The sequence below is a fragment of the Sinocyclocheilus rhinocerous genome, unplaced genomic scaffold (genome assembly GCF_001515625.1).
Source record: "Sinocyclocheilus rhinocerous isolate Xijiao unplaced genomic scaffold, SAMN03320098_v1.1 scaffold660, whole genome shotgun sequence".
Classification (NCBI taxonomy): Eukaryota; Metazoa; Chordata; class Actinopteri; order Cypriniformes; family Cyprinidae; genus Sinocyclocheilus; species Sinocyclocheilus rhinocerous.
The window spans coordinates 123,351-130,088 of NW_015653465.1; the positions used below are offsets into that span (position 1 = coordinate 123,351).

The window sequence follows — 6,738 nt, forward strand, 5'->3', positions numbered from 1 at the left end:
AAGAGCAGCCCATAGATAGAAATAGCGCATCCCAAAAAACGCTATGTCTACGACTATAATGCTGGAGTGGCTAGCAGTAAATCTATAGCTGAGGAAGCAAACATCCAGCTCTCATCGAGAGGGAGCTCAACCTACAGCATGGCAGATGTATTTAGCGAGGTACGAAGAACGGGCCCCTGCTGCTCAAATGTCTCTCCTTTGGAGAAGACTGTTGATTTTATACTCTAAAAATGAAAGTATTACCACTTAAAAATTAAGATTACCCCAGAATGAATTGCATTGCTAGCCCACCCAAACACTTACGCACAATAATAATGATAAATGCTGACCAATACTTAATTATATTACACATTTTCTTACTGAAAATTATATATTTTAATAAAACAAGCAAAATCTAATTGTTGTCATATGACTTAGCTATGCATGAATACACACGAAACAAATGCAGCCGATGTGAATTTATCAATTTCCAGTCAGTGAATTAATGCATGAATGAATGTATATTTTATTTACTGACAACAATAGGAAACATGAATACAAATGAGTAAATTAATTAATAAAGAGTAACCATCACAATAAATACATTCATATACAAGTGAACAACACATGAAACAAAGCTTTATTCAAAGGTATTGTTCTAACAAACTATCACATCTTTACAGGTGGTGAACCCTACATCCTACTGCCATCTCAACACAGCTGTGCCAATTTTGCAGCTTTATTCTGATGAAGTGAGCCTTTGGCAGTCTGAAAACATGCTGGCGCTCTATTTTCTTCAAGGCCTGAGAGGTGAGCCCTGCCTTCGTGACTGAGGTTGCTTCATGCGCTGTGCTTCACAGTCTCACTCTTCTCAATAGGGACATCGTTGAGCCAGAGGATGAGGAAGACCATGAGGATGCCCCCCTGAACAACATAACCTTGAAGCAAGAGTGGGTGAACATATACTGGACTCACACTGTGTCTGCTCCAAACATTTGTGTGCCTGCTCTCCATGAGCATGACTACCTGTAAAACATTTAAACAGGTTAAAACGTTTTACAATTCATGACCCACAATTCACGTGTGTGTGTTTTTGTACATTACACCACTCACATTTGCACAATATTCATCACTTTATAAACATTTAAAATAATTTATGAATGCTATCATTATCTCAAAGTATCTCAAGGTATCTCAAAGTACCAAATATATATATATATATATATTTCTTCTTTACACAAATCAAAATGCATAAATAATCTGAAGATGCTTTTGTTTCATAATTATGCATTTTTTTTTTTGCAATTATTTCAAGTAGGCAAAATAATCTGAATCTGTCCGTCTGCAGACATTTCAGATCCTACAAAAATGCACACACATAAAACAAAAGCAGTCATTTCTGTATTCGAAGTAACAAAATTATCTTACTTTATATTTTGTGTCATGTTATCCCTTTTTATCACAAATGCCGCTGTCACCTTGCCTTGCAGGTCCTGCTCCACCACAAAAGCTCTGCAGCAAATGCACAGAAATCAAGAATCAGAAAGAGTGCTGTAATAACTATGTTTGAAATTACAATAAATAAAATAAACTACAACTCAAGATTTAAAAATATGTTTTATTCATTTCTGTAGTGTACTCACTCAAAGCCTTTGATAGCAGCCTTCCTTCATCAGTCACTCTCCACTGGATAAGTACACGTGTCTCATCTGTCCCTGTAACATCCAGACAAGATTCAAGTTACCTCTGTGCTCAATGCTGCATTTAAATGTCGAGGTAGTTGTTGATGTAATTCGCTCTTTATCCAGCACAAATCTTCCTCAATTTATCAACAGTACTAATGGACAAATGAAACAGATAATGTGTGTTTAGTAACTTTATGTTGTTTATGTGCATTACTTACATTTATCTAAAGTAAGCAGTGTTGACAACAGTGAATTCTACTACATAATAGCACACATTCATCACTCCGATGTCTATTTCATGTCTATTAGTTGTGCTCATCTGCACTGCTTAAAGATTGTCCTGTCAGATGTTAAACAGACATTTAGTAATCATCTTTAAGATGTATATGGCTAATGTAAATCCACTTTGGAGATGTATGCGTGCTTACTGGAGCTCCCCTGTTCGCTATACATAATAAAACGTGTTTTTACAGCAAAATCTCAAATATACTATACTGCCTAGCGTCTTTACACCTTCAATGATTCAACAGTTTACTCTACAGTAACTCAAGAAATGTGATTTTAACACAAGGAACCGTGTTTTTGATTTATAATACTCACATTTGAAGACACCCTCGTCTCTGTTCTCCGTCCTGTTCGATTATGATGTATCCTCTCCTGTGGCCTCCTGGGATAGAAAAGTATCCATCGGATGAACACTTCAGAATCTGGACTGAAGCAGTAGGACATCCGGGGATTTCTCACCTACTCTTTTATGAATACTGAGGTTATGGACATACTACTCTCCTCACGTGGTGGCTCTTTTCTCCTACTATATAGTAGGCAAGTAGGCATATTCGGACCCAACTTAAGCATACGCAGGTCCGAATCTCGCGACAATTAGTACACCACCCATGCAATTTTCGCCTACTTTTTTATGAATACTAAGGATTCAGACATACTTATTTGTTCGCTTACTGCTTTTTGTTTACTATATAGTAGGTAAGTATTCGGTTTCGGACGCAGCCGGTGCCTTTTCTGTGGTGCCTTTTTAACTTGTCCTCAGAGAAAACGTCCCTCTGTGAAAACTTTCCCAGTTGCAAAGTACAAAAATTAAGGCATAATTAATTAATTGGCAAGTTATTACTCGCAATAAAGCCCTTCAAATGTATAAAAAAAAAGGTCTACAGCCAAGAGTGTAATGAAGTCGTGTGGTCATGTGCTGGAAAAAAAATGTGCGTGTATATACAGTATGTAATGAAAATGTCAACCTTAAGTGACTAATTAAAAGTATAGGGGAATGGAAGAATGTACACTTAAGGAAAAATTGTTCAAAAAGAAAATCTGTGCATCTGAGAAAAATAGTTCTGAAAAGTTTTTTTTTTTTTGACATATTAAGAGCATAGTATAATGACTGCACACTGTACTCTCTACAGAGTCATTCTCAAGTGTAATTATTGTAACAATCTCAAGAGTATTACTGTGCTTTTGTAAACAGCTGTGACATCCACTCTTACCTCCTAAATATTTGAGAAAAATATTATTTACTATTATAATAATATAAAAATATATATAAAAAAATATTGCATATTTTATATATATATATATATATATATGCTTAATACTGTTAATGATGATGTGCAAATTAATCTTGTGGCTATCATTATGTATACTGGGGAGAATTCACTAAACAGTTTTCTGCTGTATTCAGTGCAAACCCCTGCAAATTGCATTCAGCACAGTTTTTGGGGGCATGTTTGTTTCATTACCAGATGTGCATAATTATTTTAGTGAATCGGTTACTAAAACAATGCAGACAGCACGTGCAAACAAATGATGCTATCAGTGGGGCACAACTTATTCTAAATTCCTCCATACAGGAACTACTTTTTTTCAAATGTTGACTCTGGTTTTGGCAATAACTGAGCAGTTTTGAATATTTATTGGAATTTAATTGATCTATTTTCATTGTCAATCTCTGAGGTCCTCAAACCGTTATTTCCCTGTAGTCCAGTGTGTTATTGAAAACAAATCTAAAGAAAACACCCTGGAGCTTAATACTGTTAATGATGATGTGCAAATTAATCTTGTGGCTATCATTATGTATACTGGGGAGAATTCACTAAACAGTTTTCTGCTGTATTCAGTGCAAACCCCTGCAAATTGCATTCAGCACAGTTTTTGGGGGCATGTTTGTTTCATTACCAGATGTGCATAATTATTTTAGTGAATCGGTTACTAAAACAATGCAGACAGCACGTGCAAACAAATGATGCTATCAGTGGGGCACAACTTATTCTAAATTCCTCCATACAGGAACTACTTTTTTTCAAATGTTGACTCTGGTTTTGGCAATAACTGAGCAGTTTTGAATATTTATTGGAATTTAATTGATCTATTTTCATTGTCAATCTCTGAGGTCCTCAAACCGTTATTTCCCTGTAGTCCAGTGTGTTATTGAAAACAAATCTAAAGAAAACACCCTGGAGAAAGGGTTACAGAGGTCAAAGCTTCACATCACTGTCATCTATAAAAAATAGCTGCTCTATAATAGCCAACTGGATAAACAACACCTACTGTTTCTGTGGGTTTCTCTTTTCATCAAATCCAGTTAGTTTACTATTTTTGTCAGCAATTTATTGACCAACAGTATAAGCGTTGTGAGGTTCCACTGTGCTGATTTTAATTGCCGTTCTCTGTAAACACACACTTCTGTAGGCTATCAGTCGTTTGCACCGTGACTAGCTGGTTTTCAGCATCTCGACCATGGCCGCTGCATTTTTAAGACGCTGTGTCAAATTAAACAAAGTTAAACTTTTAAAACCATTCCTCTGTGATGCGTCTAGCATTTTAAACGCAAAGACACGTGTTCTGTGTCGAACACACTTAAATCTGTTTGGCAATCGCAATAAATCAAAATGATAAAAACAGATTAATTAAATTCTAAAGAACAAAGACTCTCCTCTACATTGCTCTATATTGAAACTCTTACCATGTGCCATCCGTTGAAAACTCTGTCTGCCTCCACCTCTAAAGACGTTTTCTGGACTATACATTCATCCAAAGCTAGAGAGCGCGCTGCATCTTGTGTGCTGTAGCCTATGTCACTTCTGCGACATAAACAGGTTACATTCTTTGCAGAACCCTGATCATCTATTTAAGTAGCTACAACATGACAACGAGCGCTGTACATCCAATCGCCTCTCTGCATCATCCCAACTGACGATCACATTAGCATTCAGGTTTGCTCACATGACCATCCAACCTGTAGGCCCTATGTTATAAGTTGTATTCACACTGTTAGCCTATAATTTGATTTAAATTTCAAGTTAAATTTCAAGACAATGCACAAAATATTTCAAATCTAGAAATGACTTATGAATTTTCTAATTGCAATAAATTAACTCGAATTATTATTATTAGTAGTAGTAGTAGTAGTATTAGTATTACTAGTATTGGAGTGTAGGGGTTCTGGATAGAGGTAGTACCTTTGCTGTCTGGCAGCTGCACCCTACCTGGTAGGGTGGACGGGCAACACTGGTCCTCACCCATCTCCTAAATCTCTCACGTGCTGGCTCCACGTGCCACACCCTGGCAAACCGCCTCAGCTGGCGGGCTAAACCACGTGAGGGGGTGGTGTTCACACTGCACCACTAGGCGGATGAGCTGCTTCTGGCAGCCAACGGCTAAAGGGCGGAGGAGATCCTGGACTGATCCAACGGCCGAGTGTGGGGGAGTAAACCCCCAAATCAGGAGTGGAGCCCCGAAGGCGGACAGATGCCTGTATTCACGCACTGTTTCGGCAGCTCCTGCAGCCAAGCTGGTGCCAAATGTACTGCTCTGCATTCCTTTGGACTACATCGGTGAGGCCGAGAGGGGGATCTCGACGACTGGGCATCCCAGGATCTCCATAAACTCCGCCCAGGCTTGCGCCCTGGTGAGGTCACTCCAGTATCGCTGCTCCAGTGACAACACAACACGGGAGACGGCAGTTACGAGTTATAATCCCAGAGCGGATTGGCGTAAGCTCGGGCACTACGGGTTGTCTCCGATGGTGGGAGGGATCATCGTGTCCCACTGGTCAGCTATCGCCCGCCTTAAGCTGGGCAGCCCCCAGTCAATAAGGTGCTGACAGTCTTTCTGCTTCAACGGGTGCTTGGAGCTTAGGGAAACGACCGAAAAGCAGACTGCAAAACTTGCACCAGGCAAAATAAGAAGGAAAAAAAACAAACAGCCAGCCCTGCGACTGGCAAGCTGGAATGTCAGAACCATGTGCCCTGGACACTCTGACGAACTACAACAAGTTGATGATGCTAGGAAGACAGCCATCATCAACCATGAGCTGAAACGACTGGACATCGACATTGCTGCTCTACAGGAGACCAGACTCCCTTCCAACGGCAGCCTCAGAGAACAGGACTACATGCTCTTCTGGCAGGGAAAGGAGCCTGAGGAGCCTCGAATACACGGCGTTGGATTTGCAGTGAGGAACTCCATGCTGTCCTCAATTGAGCCGCCTTCTGGAGGTACGCCCAGAATCCTCTCTCTCCGCCTCTCTACCTCTTCAGGTCCAGTCAACATCCTGAGCATCTATGCTCCTACACTCTGCTCCTCAGCTGAGTCAAAGGACAAATTTTATGAAGAGCTTGAGACCACTATCAAAGAGATCCCTACCACAGAACACCTGTTCCTACTTGGGGACTTCAACGCCCGGATCGGAGCCGATCATAACTCCTGGCCCCGTTGTATCGCCATTTTGGCATTGGCAAGCTTAACGAAAATGGACAGAGACTGTTAGAACTTTGTTCATACCATGACCTGTGCATCTCAAACACGTTCTTCTCAACCAAACCCTGCCATCGAGTGTCCTGGCAACACACCAGATCCGGTCACTGGCACCAGCTGGATCTTGTCATTACCAGAAGACCCCTGCTGAACTGCGTTCTTACTACCCGCAGCTACCACAGCGCCGACTGTGACACTGACCACTCACTGGTTGGGAGCAAGGTACGCCTTCACCCCAAGCGGATCCACAACTCCAAGCAGAAAGGACGGCCACGCATTAACACAGCCCTGACATCAGTCCCAGAAGTTT

General features: G+C 40.4%; 1 long non-coding RNA gene across 1 annotated transcript; it reads left to right on the plus strand.

Annotated features, from left to right (window-relative positions):
• Nucleotides 1-685: 685 nt before the first annotated feature.
• Nucleotides 686-1,483, plus strand: LOC107715925 (uncharacterized). Its single transcript, XR_001637153.1, has 3 exons — nucleotides 686-789; nucleotides 858-929; nucleotides 1,470-1,483. It is a non-coding gene; the product is annotated as an uncharacterized LOC107715925 (long non-coding RNA).
• The last annotated feature ends 5,255 nt before the right edge of the window (nucleotides 1,484-6,738 follow it).